The sequence below is a fragment of the Marmota monax genome, unplaced genomic scaffold (assembly GCF_021218885.2).
Source record: "Marmota monax isolate L192 unplaced genomic scaffold, Marmota_monax_Labrador192_F-V1.1 WCK01_AAM20220418_F8-fsc00014, whole genome shotgun sequence".
In the NCBI taxonomy this organism is placed as follows: Eukaryota; Metazoa; Chordata; class Mammalia; order Rodentia; family Sciuridae; genus Marmota; species Marmota monax.
This window is the reverse complement of record NW_026695222.1, coordinates 31,525,789-31,543,482: the sequence shown is the minus strand read 5'-3', so window position 1 is coordinate 31,543,482 and position 17,694 is coordinate 31,525,789. Positions and strand designations below refer to the sequence as shown.

Sequence of the window (17,694 nt, the reverse complement as noted above, 5' to 3'; positions counted from 1 at the left end):
CTTGGGTGGCCCCTTCAGCACACAATGAGAAGGTCCATTCCCCACACCCACTTTTTTTTTTTTTTTTGGTCTTTGCCAATCTGATAGGTAGGAATGATGAGTCACTGCAGCTCTGATTGCATTTCCTTGATTCCTGGCAGAGCAGAGCTTGTCTTCACATTTGCATTCACCTCGGTAAATAGTTGATTTTATAATAAGGGGTTTGCCATTTCCTATTGTTTCCCCAAAACTCTTTGTATATGAAGCATATTAACCCTTCCTAAGGATCCCACAAGGGACAAGGATGGAAGCTTCTCTCCTTTCCCTCCTCCCCTCCTCCCTTCCTTGGGTTCCCTTGTGCTTTCGAAGGATGTGCCTAATGTTCTGGCCAGCAGCTCATGAATTACACTAGGAAGTCACTTTAAGGACAAACCCACTTAACCGCGTCCTTTGTTCCCGCCTCCTGATAAGCTCTGAGCCAGCTCCTTCATCACCCCCATCCTTCCTCAATGAGGGGCAGGTTGCAGGCTGGGAAGGAGGTTTCATTTTCACTGTGACTCGCTGACGCGCTGCCAGACAGCTGTTTACATAGGAAATGACTTGATGACACTGTGCAGCCAACGGAGGCCTCAGAACGCGGGACCCAGAAACAGAGGTCAAGGCCGTTCACTGTGCAGAGCAACGCAGCCCCCCACAGCTCCCACCAAAAGTAACAACAGTTTTCCAGGGAAAACTAAGAACAGGGTCATGGTTTCCTATTAAAAACGTGTGAAGGAAAGACTTCTGAGAGGAGACGGAGGCTTCTAAGAGCCCAGCTGCCCTCTCAAATTAGACCAGCGGGCAACTGCCTGTCTTTGTGACCTTGGGAAAATCACTTAACTGCCCTGGATCTCCATTTCTTCACTCGTAAAATCAGCCTCAAAAGGAACCAGTGAGAGGGTTAAATGAGATAATGCATAGGAAGCCCTTTTTAGTTAGAATGTCTTCAGCCCAATAAAAAGAACTCTTGACTAAAGGTAGAAAAAAGAGAGAGAGAGAGAGAGAGAGAGAGAGGATTTATGATTTCAGCTAACAGGGCTGTTCAGTTTGGAAGCCTGAAGCCGTAACCAAGGACTCACACCCTTCCCATTTTCCTGGCCTGTCATTAATTATAGATGCCTCTCCTCAAGGTTTCCATATGGCTGCTGCAGTTCCAGGCATCACATGCAGACATGATAATATCAAGCAAAGAAGAGGAGGGATATTTCCTTCCATGCATCTCCTTTTATGAGAGATTCCCCTACGGACTTCCCAATGGTTCAGATCGATCACATGTTCAGATCAATCACTGATGGTGGGAAAAAAATCACAACAATTGGCCTAGACCACACCACTGCCTTTGAGGCTGGGAAGGGGAATGTTCCCTTTCCCTGATCACCTGGGTAGGTGCACACCTGGCAAACAAATCCACGGGAAGAAGGCTTGTGGGAGGGGGTAACCACGGGACCACAGCACAGGTCCTGGCGTATACTAGGTGCTGGAGGCTGGCATTCTGCAAGCTCCAGCGGGGGTCTGGGCAGCCCTCCACACGGGAAGGCCACGACTAACTGTCCAGGGAGTCCCTGGGAGCCGGACCCGTGTCCAAGTCCCCGCTCCCCATCTCCACGTGGCGGGCCTAAGGACATGCAGGCCAAGGCGCCATGTTTGACCTCAGCCTCTTCTCCTCCTCGGCCTCCCCAGTCCTCCTCTCTGCCCACCGGCTGGCCCTCCAGACGCCCCCTCCCTCCCCCGCCCCGCCCTTCTCCTCCTTCCCTGGCGACCTCCACCGGCCCCTCCGGCCTCCCCCTGCTGCCCAGGCCTGCCCCTGGCTGGGGAAGCTCTTCGGACCGGCTCCATGGAGCCCTCGCTGGCCCCGCCCTGTGGGAATCAGGTCAGCGCCTGGCCCTCAGCAGGACAGAAGCAACCTAATCACCCTGTCCTGCTGGAGCGCCCAGGGCTCCCCTTTACCCGCAGGGCACAGTCCAAAGGCCCGCCTGGCTTTTCCAGGCCACCGTCACCTGCCCCGGCCCCCTCCACTCAGGCCACCCTGGGCCTCAGACCTCACCTGCTGCCGCGCCCCGCCCACCGCACCTGCCCCGCCCACTCCTCTCCTGCCCCGCCCGCCCCGCCCACCTCTCCTGCCCCGCCCACCTCTCCTGCCCCGCCCACCTCTCCTGCCCCGCCCACCTCTCCTGCCCCGCCCACCTCTCCTGCCCCGCCCACCTCTCCTGCCCCGCCCACGTCTCCTGCGCGGCCCACTCCTCTCCTGCCCCCGCCCACCTCTCCTGCCCCGCCCACTCCTCTCCTGCCCCGCCCACCTCTCCTGCCCCGCCCACTCCTCTCCTGCCCCGCCCACCGCACCTGCCTCCCGCTCCCCAGAGAGCCAAGGCCTGCTGCGCCCAGGCCAGCGCTGGCCCTGCCCTCAGGCCGCCTCTGCGCTCCCTCTGCTCACTGGTCCCTTGGGCTCACGGGTCCCCTCCTCTCTGTCTCTAAAGCCCATCCCCCACCCAGGCGTCTGTCCGGGCACAGGACCCAGTCGGACACGAGGGTCACGAGGACCGCCCTTCTGTCTGCTCTGGCTTCTCCGCGGCTCAGGGGACCTTGTCTGTCCCTCTCTCACTCACGCAGCGCCCAGCGCCCTGCACACAGTAGGCCTCACTGGAGGCCAGGTGGCTCCCAGTGACGTCATCGGGGCAAGGGGCGGGGGGCGGGGGGGGGGCCGCGAGCTACTGTCGCCTCCATCACCTCTGGTCCTCATCCCCATTTCACAGCTGGGGAGACTGAGGCTCAGTGGTGACGCCCCCCACGTCCCCCCAGTAGGAGAGGGAGGGTCTCCGATTGGAAGCCAAGGGGGGGGCACATCTGCAACTAGAGATGAGGTGCTGAGGCTGGCCCAGGTGGCTGCGCTGACACGGTAAGTCAGGGCTCTTCAACCAGGCAGGCTGGCCTCCCAGGAGACAGGGCCAGTGGCCAGGGGCATCTGCAGGGGTCACAACTGGGGAAGGGGTGCTGCAGTACCTAGGCAGACGCCAGGGTGCAGCTGGACACCCCACAACGCACAGGACGATTCCTTGCAGTGGGGAGAGCTGACCCGAAACGCGGCCAGCACCAAGGTGAGGGACGGCCAGGAGGGCCAGCAGGTTGTGCGCACACTGTGACCGTTACCGTCCTCCGCAGCGTGATTCACACCTCGCAGAGAAAGGCTGAAACGAAGAAAGGGATAAAGAAAACAGTGACCAGAAAAGGCGCGCAGCAGCTCAGTAAGCACACAGCCAAGGCCTGCGGACGGGGTCCACACCAAGGAGGGAAGTGGGACAGTAACAAAGCAATGGCTTTCCTGTCACCGGGGAAGGTGGCTGGCAGGAGGGAGCAGGACCCTGGCTGGGGATGCATCTGGCAAAGCCCTGGGGGGACCGGGAGCATCTCCCAGCTCTTGCAATGGACACCCCTGCCTGCCCCCCGGGGCCAGTGTTGTAGAAATGCCCAAGGCTGCATGAGCGGGCGTGGTGGCCACCCCTATCATCCCAGCAACTTGGGAGGCTGACGTAGGAGGATTGCAAGTCGGAGGCCAGGCTCAGCTACTTATCGAAGCCCTAAGCAGCTCAGCGAGACCCTGTCTCTAAATAAAATATAAAAAGGGCTGGGGGTGCGGCTCGGTGGGTAAGTGCCCCTGGGTGCAGTCCCTGGAACCAGAGCAAACATACCAACCCGAGGGCGCTGCAGGAGAGCCGCCCGCAAGGTCGTTCATAATGGGGAACATTTGGCAGGAAAACAGAACATCTGTGAAGGCAGGGTTGGCACATAGACCACGTCCCTCCACCCCTGGAAACCTGCAGCGGATCTCAGTGACAAGGCACACCTCTCAGCACGTGGGACCAGGGGGACTGCTAAGCAAGCCGCGGAGGCACTCAGGTCTGTTATCCAGATGGCAAAACAAGCCAGGGCAGACGCCACCAGGGCTCGGGTCTCTTCTGCTCCCTCTTCCTCACTGACTGGACCCCGATTTTGAGTGGGTGCAACGTGCCAGGCAACCCCACCCCCTCCCAGCCTCCCTGCAGCCTGGGCCTGCGAGAGAGAAGTCTCCTGGGCAGGGCTCCGAGGAGGTCACCAAGCCCCTGAGCTGGGCCCTCCTGGCCCTTCCCTGCCCTCCTGCCCTGGCTGAGCACAGGTGCCAGGCAGCCAAGAGCACTTTGGAAGTCACATCCCAGAGAGGGAGACCGACAGGGAAACTGGCCCTTGGGGACATCTCGGAGCAAGTCAGCGGCTGGGGCCTGCTCAGCCCGCGTCTCTGGCACCAGGTGACAGTGACCTGCACGCGGCCGCTGGGACCTGTTGTGCTTTCCTTGCCGCCAAAAGCCCTCCGGAGACGAGGAGATGCAGGGACTCCCCGGGACTCTGTGACCAGTGTCCCTCCTGCAGCTCAGCCTTCCTCTAGGAGAACCGAACTATAGCTGGAGCCTGGCCCGGCCTCTCCTGGCCGAATCAGCGTCTGCCGCCCTCCTCTGGGCCACACGGGGGCAGGTGGAGGGACCCTTGAAGGGAGTCGGCTTTCGGGGAAGGCTCCGTTCTCCAGATGGCGGGACTCACGCCCGGTCTGACCCGCGGGAGACACAGTGGACCAGCCAGACCGGCTGCCCGCTCACGACCCCCAGCCCAGACCTGCAGACCCCCGACAGTGGCCAGGAGGCCTCGCCCACCTGTTTGTCCTCCTCTTCCCAGAAGCAGGAGGCCAGCTCCCTTTATCTCAGGCCAAAGTCCCCCTGGGCACCAGGAGGAATGTCACCTGTCATCACGGGAAGGATGAGTCACCTCCTGGTGGCTGGAGGCCACAGCCCGCCTGACCTCTCTCTCCTGGCCAATGGCTCTCCTGGGTGGGGGGATGGGATTGTTGCCCTAAGACTGTGACACAGCCATCGTCCCTGGGGTGCTGACCTGGAGCGGGCCCCAGCAGGCTAAGGGCACAGCCTGGGTTCAGAGCCCCCCCCCCCGCCCCATGCCCTAGCCTCGTGACCTGGGCGGCCCCTTGCTAGACCTGTCGCCAGTCTTGATTGGACAGATGTCAGTTAGGCCAGCACTCAGGAGCAGGAGGGGTGCGGAAGGCACTCGGGCACCCGGGCCAGCCGAGCCGCGGAGCACAGGGGCAGAGACGCTCAGAACCGTCTCGACGATGATCTTAATAAGTGCAAACTGTTGTGTGTTAACTGAGGTTGGGCGACTTGGAGAGAAGGAAGGAGAGGGCATGGAGCACTGATGAAGGGGACCTGTTGACTTCCAGGGTGTTCCAGGAGGCCCCTGGACACGTTCACAGTTGGGAAAGGCCTGAGGAGCTGGGGCAGGGTGCTCATTGGCTACCTCTGGGAAGGGAGAGAGGGAGAGGAAAGAGCAGGTGCAAAGGCCCTGAGGCCACGGAGTGCCCAGTGTGTTCTGGGAGCAGGAGGCTAGCGTGTCTGAAGGGAGCCAGCACACAGGCAGGGGACGTGGGAACAGCAGCCACCCCAGACCTGGGGACAACCAGGACCTTGTCTTTCTGGGCCACCTGGGAGCCTCAGGAAGATGCTGAGAAGAGGAGGGGTGGGACTTGACTTCCTTCAGGTAGTGAGACGATGGCGGAGCGGAGGCAGCACGGGGGAGCGCTGGCAGGGTGTGGCTGTGTGGTCCTGGAAGGGGTGGGGTGGGGCTGGAGAAGCAGGACACTGAGGCTTTTGGCCGGGCCTAGAAGGACAGAGGCGCCATTTTTGAGGCCAAGGGGACTGTGGGGGAACAAGGGGCTCTGCTCTTCCCAGGTCCCCACCCAGCACGTTCCTCTGTGGCTGGACATTCAAGCCCGAGTTCTAGGCAGATGGGCAGCAGGACGGAGTGCCTGGACGTTCTTGTGGACACGGTATTCAGAGCCTCTATTTCTCTATGAGTAAATGGGGCCCACGTGGCCTCTGTCTGCAAGGTGCTATGAAGTTGGATTAAGCATGAGAGGCCCCAGGCAGGGCCCATAGCAGGTAAATGTCACCCCCAGTCCTCCCTGCCAAGTCCTCCGGTCCCCATCAGGTCATCATCCTTGTCATTGTCTCTGGTCTTACAGGTGAGGAAGGGGACATTCAGAGTGGTTAAGTAACTGATCCAAAGTCACACAGCTTGGACGCATCCTGGCTAGGATTCATGAGCTGAATCAGGACTCCTGCTCTTGGCCTTCGACCCTGCTGCCTGCTCCCAGCACCTGGCCCTGCAGTCCTGAACTGACCAGGCCACGGCAGCCGCCGTCAGGTGGGGAGAAGACCATGAAACGGAAATCGCTCCAGGCCCGACCAGACCTGCCCCACTGGGACCCAAACCAGACTCGGCCTGTGGTTGAGGAACATGACGATGCTGGATGCCCGAGTCACACCAGGTCTCCCCTCCACCAGCCACGTGTCCTGGAGGGGTGACGCATACCCGTGCCTCGGGTTCCCCACTTGTGAGGGGAGATGATGGGGTTTCGGGAGGACTGGTGGCGTGGCCCAGGCAGAGTGCCTACAACCAGGCCAGGAACTCAGTAGGTGTCTAATAAATGCAGGCTGCTGCTGCTGCTGTTGCTCTGGCCAGCTTTCCACTGTCACACGTGCCCAGGGCCAGGGGCTGCCCCCGCGCCTCGGGGTCCTCATCTCCCCTCATGGCGGCTGCCAGGGCCTCTGTGGTCTCCTTCCCGCCTGCGTCCCTGCAGCCCCAGCGGGCAGCTTTGACCCACGTTCCCAGCAGCCGGAAGCCCAGAGGGCCACTCAGGGGCTGATGGCCCCCACGGGCTGTTCTCACGGTGACCCCACTGGGCAGCAGCAAGGAGCACCTGATGGCCTCTGCACAAGCAGCGCGTCTGGCGGGTGTTGTGCTGAGACGCGGGAGCTGGCGGGGGGGGGGGGGGGGGGGGGGAAGCGACCTGCGGCCATGATGGGCACCTGGCGGTGGGGGCTGCTTGCTGGGGCCGAGGGGCCTTGGGCTCCGCGTGCTCTCGTCCTGTGATCCTGGGCATCTGTCGAAGCTCATCAGACGGAATCCGCATGTCGGTGACTTTCTGTCACTTATTATGAAAACAAAGAAGGGCTCGTTGCTCTTGTCAACACGGGTTCTGTGCCACCAAGAGCCCCACACAGCCCCGCTGGGGACCCAGAGCCAACTCAAGGCCCTTCCCCCCTCGGGTCCCACCCAAGGCCTCGGCACATGAAGGAGGACACTGGCAGCTGCAGAAGTGCTCTGCGCCCGGTGAAGGCGGCGTTGCCCTCCCTGCCCCAGCCCGGGCGGTTTCCTGGGCTGTCGCAGGGGCTCTGGAAGCTCCGCCAGCACCGGCCCTAGATGACAGCGGCGGAGGCTGGGTGGGGAGGCTCACAGAACAGGACGAACCAGCACCCGAGCCTGCCTGCACCTGCGTCTTCCCCTGCCAGACGGGAGGGCCGTGTGCCCGCCACCCGGGGCTGCTTTGGGGACCCAGGGGCAGGGTCAACCTGCAGCTGTGCTCCACGGACACTGGGCGTGGGCCTTGCTATCCTCAGGGATGGAAGGGGACGCTCTGGCCCTCCTCTGGAGAGCCCAGTCCCTCTTGAGTGGCGGCCGCGGTGGCCTGTGAGGGAAGGGCAGGCAGATGTGGCTGCAGGGACCCGGGGAGCGCAGCCACAGGCTGGTCCGGGCCCTGGGGTCGGCTCCCCGGCGGCCGATGGCTTCCTTCCTCTCCACTGGGTGCCAGGCAGGCCCAGAAACGCCTGATGTCAGCAGGCCACCCGCCCACGGAGGGGAGGAAGTGGGCGGGTGCCCGGACAGAGGCGCCGGCAGACGTGCCCCGAGGCGGCACAGTCAGGACTGACGTGGGCATCACGCAGCCGCTGCCGGGCGCTGGCCGGTGCGGTTGGCCCATGCGGGGCTCTTGGAGCGGAGAGGTCAGGGGTGCGGCGGGGTCAGGCCGGCACCGTGGCCGGCCTGCGGGGGGCGGGGCTGCTCCTGGGGGGTGGGTGGCGATGCGTCTGGGTGCAGCGTGGAGAGGGCCGGGGTTTGCGTGGCTGCAGTGGGCGTGCGTGTGTGACCGTGGGTGTGGGCTGGCCCCCGTGCACTGGGAGTGGACGGCCGGGGTGGATGGCCGCAGCGCCCACATGCCAAGCCCTCGATGCTGTGCCGCCGGTGCGCATGACCACGGGTGCCTGGGCGGCCCAGGCTAGGTCTTGGAGCGGGACCGCCCGGAGGGACTTGCGTGGCGGTGCGTGGCGGTGCGTGGCGGTGCGTGGCGGTGCGTGCTCGCCACTGTGGCGCCTGTCCCCCAGCCTGAGCATGCTCACGACAGGTGCAGCCGGGGGTCTCCACGTTCAGACTCCCAGTGGAAGTGGCCAGGAGCTCCCCAGAAAGACCAAGCGCAGGGACTGCCATCCGAACTGGGCCCCGAGCAAGGGGAACAGGGCCAGCTGCGAACACTGGGCCAGCCCCAGCTGCCCACCAGCCCTGTTGCCCCATTTCTGAACCCACAAGCAGCATCAAGGGCTTGACCGTGGGACACTCCGAGGCAGTCCCCAGCCAGACCAGCAAGGGATCAGTTTTCGGTCCGTCCTGCCAGTAGGAAGCATCCATTCACCCCCTCAGCAGTGTCTGCCCATCCTCCCCACGCTGTGCCCCACACTAGGGCTGCAGCCAAGGACGAGATGGACACAACACCCTTTGCAGCTGGCACTGATGTCCTGCTGGGAACCAATCTAAAATGAGCCGCATGGCAGGGGTTAATTGGTGATAAATGCTGTTGATAAAGATGAAGCAGGAAGGTGGCTGGAAAAGGGGGGGGTTCTGTTTCCAGAGGGCGGGCAGCCAAGACCTTAATGGGACACCGAGGTTTGAGAGAAGACTTGAAGGAGGTGAGGGGGAGCCATGGAGAGATCTAGAGGAAGAGCGTTCCAGGCCGAGGCCACAGTGCACAGGCCCTGCGGTGGGTGCTCACCTAGCTTGTCAAGAGGAAAGGGGAGACTTAATAGTCTAGGGTTTTTGTTTTTTTAACTGATGATAAAAGCAAACAGTGCTCGTGGAGCACCAAGCAGTAGAGAAATAAACCCAGGAGAAACTGAAAATCCCCAGTAACTGGAGGGCAGGAGGGGACGGTCACAGAGGGTAGGGATGTTTGTGGCCCGTTCACTTGGTGATCAGAGCCTCTTCCGTTGACAAGGCGGCATGGAAGCAGGGCAGCTGGGCCACTCCCCGCACAGCAGTGCCCGCCTCCCTGGCGGCTCCGGGCCCAGCCCTGAGAAGAGCTGGCTGCAGAGGTGTCCGCTCTGCCCCTGGTTCCCCCGGCCAGGGGTGATGGGGGAGAGGGGCGCGAACCCCCAGCAGAGAGCTTGACTTTCTCCCAAGTCCCCCCAGCCGGCCCCCAAGCCCCAGGGTGACAGCGTCGCCTCCTCCCCCCCCCCCCCCCCCCCCCCCGCTTTTATGAGCTGCGAGGGAGGCTTGTCCCGAGTTGCACAATCCCTAATTGCTGCTTCCTCTCGGTCATGAATTCTGTCGCGGCCGCACGTTATTAACCTCTCCGAGGCCTTATCGCCTGGAGCGCGGCCAGCGCCGGCCTGGCCTACTTTCCCACCGGATTCCAAAACCGCCTCCCTGCGCTCTCGGACTTCTCCTAAGGAGAGGCTGTGCCCAAATCTGCTAAAAATAAAATGTGGAGCAGGGAAGGGGGGCCGCGGGGCCGGCGCCCAGGCTGCACCCCGGGCTGTGGCCAAGCCCCTGCCGCCCAGAAGCTTCCCCGGGAGGCCTGTCCTTGGGCAGCGGGTCCCCATCAGGACAGGCCAAGCAGGGCTGGGAGCCAGGCGACCTGGGGCCAGTCCCGCCTCTGCCCCCCACTGGTCCTTGGTCCTTCATCCTGCCTTCTTTGCCCCATGGACATCTCCCGTCCCCGAGGGCTGGCTTCACGCTGGGGAAACCTCTGAGAAGGAGGCAGGCGGTCCTGGTCCTTGCAGAGCCTGTCATCCAGTGGGCAGAGATGGGCACACAGAAGAAACACAGGTGTCAGGGATGTTGCCGTCTGAGGTCAGCGAGGCTCCTTGTGGAGGTTGGGGTCATTTAAGCTGAGACCGAACAATGAGAGGAACCGGATCTGGCGCGTGCAGGACTGGAGTCAGGTGGGGCATCAGAGGCCACCAGTGTGTGGGATGCCAGGAGGCATCTGCTCCCAGACCTGCTCGAGGGCGTCTGGCATCGAGTGGGGGCCTCCTTGCTCCCCTCACCCTGGGCACCTGGCCCACCTAGCCCTGGGCATGCTGGGATGAAAATGAATCCCAGTGCAGGACAGAGCACATGCAAAGGCCCTGAGGTGGGGAGGAGCTGAGAGAGCCAGAGAAGGGTGTGGGCTAGGCGGGCTGGGAAGGCAGGTCACAGAGGGCCTCAGCAGCCACTGGAAGGGCTGGAGGGACAGGGATGGACTGTGAAGGTAGAGCTGCTGGCCCTGTGTGTACAACGGTATCTGCAGGGAGGTGGAGGCCCGGCACCAGGTCCTGGGCTGGACGGATGTGGTCCCTTCATTGATGTGCGGGACAGGTGGTGCTTCCTCCCGTCTTCTTTTCACCTGGGAACGCGGAGCTCCCCAGATGTGGTTGCAGGACCCGTAGCCTGGGGCCTGGCCCAGCGGGGCTTGGTGTGTTAGCTGGGGGCACCCAGCCAGACGGAGCGCCCAGACCCACGCTCCGAGGGGCACGGCAGCAGCAGAGCGGGGCCTGGCACAGGAGGCTCCAGAATGCAGCCTCGGCAGCGGAGGCTGGTCCTTCCGTTCCGAATCGTGCTTACTCGACGGGTTGTTTATCTGACTTGGCTGGAGCTGGGGGCCGGCTGTCCACGTGTCCTTTTAATCATGACACAAACGCACATGTCGACAGAATCAGAATCGGAAAACGCCAATAAGCAGAAAAGAAGGAGAAGAAACGGGGAGGGAAGGGGGGGCGGAAGGCCCCGTCTAAGTCCACATGTGCGGCCACAGGCGGTGTTGGAGGGCCTTGGCCAGCTGGCCCTGGCCGAGGGCAGGGCGGGAAGCACCCTGTGTCCAAGAAGAGGGACTTTTTAGCTGTTAAGATTAAATAGCGCCTCGATCCTGGGCGCCCTGGGTGCGTGGAGAGGGGCCAGGGATCAAGGCAACTGGAAGACGGGCGCTGGCGGGGTGGCGAGGGCGTGGCCGGGCGGCGGGGGCGTGGCCTGGCGGGGGCGTGGCCTGGAGGCGGGGCGTGGCCGGGCGGCGAGGGCTGGGCAGGGAGCTGTCGCGGGCAGCGCTGGCGCGCCCAGGCCTCCCTGGCACCGGGCTCAGGGCGGGCGGGGAGAGGTCCTGGCCATCGTCCTGCCCAGCGACGCTTCGGGGGCCAAGTCTCCCCTTGGGACACGGAGACTTTTAAAGGGCCAGGGCCCGGGTCTTGGCGGCGGCCGGGGCCTGCGGGGGAGGCGGCCCGCGCCCTCGCTGCCCTTTCGTCTCGTTTTACAGGTGGACGTCGGGTGCGGGCGGAGCCGTAAAGGGCTTTGCCTGCTTTGAAATGAGATTCTTGAGAGCTTTGATCTGGTGCCCTCCATCCTGCTGGTGGGGACACAGGCCAGGGGCGGCAGAGCTGGGTTCAAGTGCACCTCGACCCCGGGCCTCGGGTCACAGATGGTCAGCTCCGGCCTCCTGGGCCAGCGCGGCTTCCCACGGTCTCGAAGTCAGAGCCAGCGCAGCTCCTCAGGCGGGGACCGAGTCTGGCACAAGGATGCCCAGGGCTGGCTGCCACTTGCCTGCCATGTTCTGGGAACAGCAAGAATGTCCCCCGTGTTTCACTCAGGGCCGGGACCGGGTGGTCTCAGTTCATCGGGACTCGGCTGCTCGCCGGAGGGTGCAGTGAGGAGCTGGAAGAGCCCCGTGGAACCCCGGTCCATGAGCTGAGTCCCCCTAGGGCCAGGGCCAGGCACAGAAGCCCTGTCACCGTGTGTAGGGCGGAGGTGCCCCTGCCCCTAGGAGCCAGGGACAGACAGCAGGGCCATGGGGACCGGCACCCCGGGGCTCTGGTGCTCCCAGCTTTGGCTCAGCCATCTTGAACGGGCGGCTCTGGCTCCCTGGTTGGTCCTGGTGGCACGTCTACGGTGCCGGCGGGAAGAGGGACAGGAAGCGGTGCCCACCTGCTTTCCTCTTGTCAAAAAGCCGTCCCAGGATCCCACTGGCAGCGTGGCTTAACTTTCCTCGGCCGTGACAGGGTCCTGTGGCCACTCCAGCTGCGTGGGAGTCTGGCACATGGGTGCCTGCGGCTGTCCCCACCGCTACACACAGGACAGAGGGCGCTGGGTCCCCGGCAGCCCGAGAGGTCCAGGGCCTCGGCTCGGCGGCTGAGGGGTCCCGTGTATTTTCTTTCTTCTCCACTCTAGCGACATCTGCGTGTGGACCTCTGTCCTGAGACTTGCTTGACCCCTCACGACTGGGAGGAGGTCCCTTCCCGGAACCAAGGCTCCGAGGTCCCCTTAAGCAAAGCGGCTCTGCCTCTGGGGAGAAGCCTGGGGGCGGGTCAGCGGGGCTCTGGGCAGCAGCGTCTCTGTCCCCCCGAATGTCTCTCAACCTCGGCCACCTCGTTTCCACCCCTCCGGCCACGAGAATGTGCCTGATGGTTGGCCCCAGGCCTCCGATTCTCTCGGACCTGGACTGGCTGCAGGCTGGGCGGCGCTGCCGACCGCTTCCTCTCCAGCGCGGACTGCTGGGCTGGCCTGGCCTGGCGGGCGCTCTGCTGGGTCCCACCAGCCCCTCGTCCCTCTCCTGGGACCTGCCAGCCATCCCGGGCACCTGTCGAGAACGCGGTGGCAGAGTCCTGGAGCCAAGGGGGAGCCCCTGGCCTGCTGGCCAGCAGACGATGAGGACTCTGGGTTTAACCCCCCCATGATCCTTGCTGCCCCCCAGGGCTGAGCTGGCCTCCTGGGGTGAAGGACTCGGCAGGAGCTTTCATTGATTCACACAGCCAGACGCTGGTGTTCACTCGGAGGCCGAGGAGCGTCCAGTACCAGAGACACACTGCGTCCCTGGGAGCTTGGGTTCAATGGCAACAACAGTAAAATCCGACACGTCAAGTAGCAGCAAAGAGCCAAGGAGAAACATACTGGGGAAGGGGACGGTGACTGGGGAAGGGCCCCCGTGTGAAGTGGGGCTCACTTGGCCTGAGCAGAAGGCATAGCAATGAAGTGAGAGCAGCACATACCAAGGTCCTGAGGCAGAAAGGCACTTGGAAGGGCCACAGGAAGAGCCTGGGTCCCACCCTGCATGGGAGCCATGGGGGTTTTGAGTGACACAAGGACATGTCCTGACAGATCCCTCTGCCTGTGTGCCTGTGGATACCGGTGCACGGGGGCTGGGGTGGAACCAGGAAACTGGGTTTGCAGGCTTCGTGACACTTAGATCACAGAGACATTTAGGAGTTTGAGTGACGTTCTCAGAAAGCACAGGAAAACCAAACAGGATTTTCAGGTTAACCAGAATCGGCAAGAAGACGGAAGGTGCCTGGTGCCCCCTTCTCCGCAGTATCTGAGGCTGCGATGCCGTGGGCTGTGTCACCTGAGGTCCCCCTCATGCCCGCTGCCTGCTGCCTGGGGCGCACTGCAGAGGGTGGGAGCCTCAGCACCTTGGCAAGGAGCAAGGTGTGGGACGAGCCTGCCCAGGTCCCAGCAAGGACACAGAAGACCTGAACCTGACGCTCTTAGCTTTGCCAAAACAGAGCTGTCCCCACACGCCACCCCCAGCTCCAAACCCAACTCATCTCACTGCTTGATCCCCAGAGGATGGCAGGGCATGTTTTTGTCTGTGGTTTGGGTTCCCAAAACCTGTGACCTCAGATAAGTGTGACTGACGTTCTCCAAAACAAACAGCAACGCACAGAGGGGCAGAGAGGGGACAACGGAAAGAAGGGGTTGGTTCACCGCCTCAAGGCCTCTCTTGGGGAGGGGCCTGGTCCTGGTGTCTCCCTGCACCCCCCAGGGGCCCCCACCTCCTCCCGGGGCCCCCCCAGGGGCTCACAGCTCTGTCCTTGACACTTGCTTCTCAGAGCCTTAAATTCTGCAAAATAGACACCTTAATCTCCACCCACTGGGGCTGATTAAAAAAAAAAAAAGAAGAACAAAGTGGTAATTAAAATACGACACTAACAGCTCGCTAGACCGCTGTGTCCCATTCATTCTCTTGGTGGATTTTCACACCAGCCTGGGAGTCACTGTCACACAGAGCAGCTGTGAAGACTGTCTTTGGAGCTGGGACAGCGGAGGCTCTGAGTAGGGACAAAGGCGGTTTACAAAGTGCTACAAGTCACCTCTGGTTTTTAGGAAATGTAAACATGCAAAATATAGATTAAATATCCCAGCGCCTCGGGAGGCTGAGGCAGGAGGACTGTGAGTTCAAAGCCAGCCTCAGCCTCAGCGAGGTGCCAAGCAACTCAGTGAGACCCTGTCTCCAAGTAAAACACAAACTAGGGCTGGGGTGTGGCTTAGTGGTACCTCCCCCCCAAAAAAAGATATTAAGTAAAAAATAAACACTCAGGTCTAAAATATCATTAGGTGAAAAGTTTGGCAGGACTCATGACCCAAGGTCACTGTGGTTTTCTGGTGTGTTGGGGTCACAGCAGGGGTCCTCTGGCCCTGTCCTTCTCATTGTCCAGTCTTAGCCACGCTTCCCTGCCTGGGGCCACCCAGCCCACCTGGCCTGCCACCCTCACCACCTCCTCATCTCTCCTGCCCTGGTGTCTTTCAAGGACATGGCCCTGTTGCCTGTGGTGCCCGCTCGGGCTGAAGCCCCCCGACAGCGGGAACACGGCGGGGTCCATAGCTCCGGGTCCCAGCATCAGGGGGTCTCAATTGACTTTCCTTAACGCACTGTTGTCTTTCTTTCTTTTTGGGGTGCTGGGGATGGAACCCGGGGCGCTTTACCACGGAGCCACATCCCCAGCCCTTTCTTTTCTTTCTAAATTAGAGACAGGGTCTCACTGAGTTGCTCAGGGCCTTGCTAAATCCCCGCGGCTGGCTTTGAACTTGTGATCCACCTGCCTCAGCCTCCTGAGCCGCTGGGATCACAGATGAGCACCACCGTGCTGGGCTGTTTTCTTACTTTAAAAATCTGCTTTGCTTCTTAGAAAGCGAGGCTTCTGGGTGATTAGGAACTGTGACGGCTAGTCAAAGCCCGCGCCGGGACTGGCTTGCTGGGGCGTGGGCAGGAAGTGGGCACCCAGGTTCCCAGCCTGGCCCCGGGGACAGCAGTGTGTTCAGACTCCCCGGAGCCGGAGCCGTGGGGAAGGGGCTCTGCAGCCCACAGCTTGGAATTCTGCCTCCTTTTTAAAAGAAGAGAGAGACTTGGGAAGAAAACAAACAAACAAACAAACAAAATTTTTTTTTAAATGAGATTGAAATAAAACCAAAAGAATGAGATGAAAACAAACGGAGAACCAATGGACAGGAAGATTCAAACAGTGGCCCCAGGAAAGGACGCGGACCTGGGGGAGGCCCGGGCGGTGGCCTCTTCCCTGGGGAAGCGGGACTTGGAGCCCGGGAGTGAGCGACCCGCAGAAATAAAAGCAGGCCGCTTCCGCCACGTGTGCAGAGAGCTGTGGGACACTGGGTCCCTGGTGGCCGGGGCCTCCTTTCTCGAGGCCGCAGTGGGCTGGGGCTGGGAGCCACTCCGGGCTCTCTGGTCTGCCGCGGTCCCCACCGCGCCCTCCCACCTGCCCCTGCGGCCTCGAGCGGGTGTCCTGAGCGGGTGACCCTCTGAACTTTTTGGCAGCGGCCCCTTGGTGACCTGGCAGCTGGACTCCTGCTGTTGGCTGCTGCGGATGAGAACACCCCGCCCCGCAGAGCGGGTCTGGGCGGGGCTCGGGAGGAGGGGGCGGGGCTCGGGAGGGGCGGGGCTCTGGGTGATGGGCGGGGCTCTGGGTGAGGGGCGGGGCTCTGGGCGGGGCCTGCCGCCGAGAGGAGGGGAGGACAAGGAACAGCCTGGGTCCCCGCTGCCCGCCGGGGCTCAGACTCCGCCCTCCGCCCTCCAGGCCCGGCTCTTGGAATCAGACCCCGAAGCCCTCCCTGCGCTTGGCCGTGGGCTGGGCAGCCAGTCCTTCCCCAGGTGGACTGGACGGAGAGCCCTTCCCCAGCCTGGATCCCCGCCAGGGCCCGCGATGGCCAGGTTGGCAGAAACAGGGGCTCACCTGGGAGCCTGGTCACCTGACCCCAGGAGGGAGTCCCCAAACTGGGCAATTCTGAGAAAGTGGCACCCTCAGGGACGGCCCCTTTTCTGCCCTAATGACAATCAGGCAGAAGGAGGGCCAGGCCTTGGTGGAGTCCGCAGACCCGCGGCAGGTGCAGGTGCCGGGAGGAGCTGTGGCTGAAGCACCCGCCTCCGGCCACGTGGCCGTGGGCAGGTGAGGTCGCCCATCCAGCCTCCTAGCCTCGGTTCCTGCCCCAGCACCTGCCTCACGGGAAGGCCGGGGTGGAATGAGGCCGGGCCTACCCGGTGCCTGGCACACAGTAGGTGCTCACAGCTGGACGCTGTGCTTGCACACTGCTTGGTGCATTCCAGGCAGTTTCAGAGCAGAAACAGGAAAGTCCAGGCCTCAAGTCCAGGAAGATGAAAGAGGGGCGGCCTCTTCAGAGGCCCCACCAGTGGCACCCTGAGCTCAAGATCCAGGGCGAGCTGGGACGCCGTCGGCCTAAAGGGACGCTGCTCCTCCACGTCCCCCCAGGAGGCCCTTGCTGGTCACTGTGCTCCTCCAGGACTGCTAACAGCTGAGGCCACTCCTGAGGGCGGACAGGGCTCCCTCCCAGCTCCGCCCCTGCCTGGCTGGGTGTCAGGCTCAGCTCCCCCTCCTGTAAAACGGGGCCATGATGACACCACACACAGGCATTCAGTCGGTGCTCAGTGGACGAGCGAAGGGGTCTTCCTGCCTAGCTCCAGGCCCTCATCACATCCACATCCACTGCAGGCGCATCCTGAGTCCCCAGGGCCAGCACAGGGTGTGACACAACAAGTGTTTAATGAACATTTGAATCTGGGAACTCTGTGGTGTCAGCCTCTCCTGAGAGAAAAGGAGGCACAGAGAGGCCAGGTCACTAGGCCAAGGCCACACAGCCTCTCTGCTCTCTTGGAGTCAGAGCTGGAACTGGGGCCTCAGCCCAGCCCAGCCCTGTCCCTTCATACAGGAAGCCTGCTGTCCCCTCTTCTTGGCTACCCACTGCCCAGGCTTCTCCAACCTGGCAGGGCAGGCCCAGGGACCCCCTCCCGGTCACTCTTCCATGTACCTCCTCTCTCCCTGCTGGGGTGACAAACGAAACCCCGCAGCCCACAGGCCTCATCTGGCTTCAGACATGTTCCATGCACCTGCGTTCTGAGCTTCTCATAATCTTGACTCATTTACCAACATTTAAAAAGTGGAGATGCCACATAAAACCCAGAAAGTGCAGCTCCTTCTGGACCCTTGTGGCCCGGAGCGCCCAGGCCGGCTTCTCTGGCAGCCAGCCACTCCGTCCTGGGCCCTCTGGCCTCCACTCGGCCTCCTCCTCCAGCCCTGGGCCTCCACTGGGGCCTCCTCAGGTAAAGCGCCTCATGAGCAGGCTGCCCTCCTCGTCCATCTGCAGCCGGGCACTGCCAGGGAAAGCCAGGAAATCCAGGTTGGAGCTGGGCTGTGGGTCTGTGGTAGGCACAGCAGTGGCACCTCAAAGATGCTGGGTCCTGGTCCCTAGGGCCTGTGGGCACAT

At 62.3% G+C, this 17,694-nt stretch overlaps 1 long non-coding RNA gene across 3 annotated transcripts; it reads left to right on the top strand.

Moving 5' to 3' along the window:
- Positions 1–2,774: 2,774 nt before the first annotated feature.
- On the top strand, positions 2,775–6,562 carry LOC124085786 (uncharacterized). Of its 3 annotated transcripts, XR_006849556.2 has the most exons (5): positions 2,775–2,911; positions 3,175–3,257; positions 3,765–3,909; positions 4,296–5,990; positions 6,074–6,562. It is a non-coding gene; the product is annotated as an uncharacterized LOC124085786 (long non-coding RNA). The 3 variants fall into 3 exon arrangements; XR_006849553.2 differs by having other exon boundaries at positions 3,765–5,990; XR_006849554.2 differs by having other exon boundaries at positions 2,796–2,911; positions 3,075–3,257; positions 3,765–5,990.
- The last annotated feature ends 11,132 nt before the right edge of the window (positions 6,563–17,694 follow it).